Raw genomic sequence first — 1,285 nt, 5'->3', positions numbered from 1 at the left:
TCTAGTTTTCATCATCCTAAGCAATCATAAAATTTTCTCCCATTAGGCATTAAAATAAGTGAAATGTATAAAAATTGAAAAAAACATTCATCGATATATCAATCAACATCTCAAGAGTTATATTTTGGAAAGAATATTTCAGAGTGCTCATTTTATTCAGAGCATTTGCCTTAATTTGTACAGAAGTCCATTCATTTGTGCATTTGCCTCACCATTGGATATCTAGTGCTAAGCACGTAGCGTATTGCCAGACACAGAAGAGACAACACGTTATTAGTTAATTGACCAAACAGATTATTTCATACATCTTTCTTGTACCCATTCTCGGGATGAAGAAATGGAAACTTATGGACATGAGCTAATTGGTCCACGGTCACACAGTTAGCAAGCAGCTGACCCAGGACATGATTTTAAGATAAACTTAAAACCCAATGCTCACGAATGGGACTATCTTGAGACAGTGCCTGAAAGGGGGAGGTAAGAGGTGGACTTGGGAAGTCTCTTTGAAGTGATATTTGGAAGGAATCTGCAATTTGGGAAGGGGAGGATGAGAGGAGAAGAAATGATGCCATATGCCTTATAAAGCAACTGGAAACGTTCAGAGAAGAAAGTAACTTCTCTCCCTTCCAAAAATGTGTATGCTTTTGAAATATTGTTGTTTTTGTAAAGAGAAAGATTTGAGTAAGACAGGTTCTGGAAAATATGAAAATAATTTTCTATCCTCCAAATCCAGAGATGAAGCCATCTTGTAGGGGTGAGAATCATAGAAGTCAGATGTGAACGTCATCAGCCTTAGACAGAAGTAATGATTTACTTACATGGGTTTTACTTTTTCTTTTTTTGTAATAAATTAAGATTTTAATGGTTCTACTTTTCATTGCACAAGAAATCAATACTTTTTCTTGTTGTAATTCCTTTAAATGCTACAGGAATCTGTACATTAAGAGTTTCCCCTTACATCTCATTTACATCGCCAAATATCACAGACGCATGCACACATTCTTTCTATAGGCAGCTACTGTTTACCGTTAATATAATTTTATTTTTTAAATATAATTTATTGCCAAACTGGCTAACACACAGTGTGTAAAGTGTACTAATTTTTTAATATTTGTTTTTGAGAGAGCGACAGAGAGACTGAGCAGGGGAGGGGCAGACAGAGAAGGAGAGAAAGAATGTCAAGCATGTTCCAAGCTGTCAGCATGGAGCCTGATGTAGGGGCTTGAACTCACAAACCAGAAGATCATGATCTGAACCAAACTTAGAGTCAGACGCTTAACCAACT

Source organism: Suricata suricatta, chromosome 12 (genome assembly GCF_006229205.1).
Source record: "Suricata suricatta isolate VVHF042 chromosome 12, meerkat_22Aug2017_6uvM2_HiC, whole genome shotgun sequence".
NCBI classification, from domain to species: domain Eukaryota; kingdom Metazoa; phylum Chordata; class Mammalia; order Carnivora; family Herpestidae; genus Suricata; species Suricata suricatta.
The sequence above is the reverse complement of the archived record's forward strand: the minus strand, read 5'-3'. Positions refer to the sequence as shown.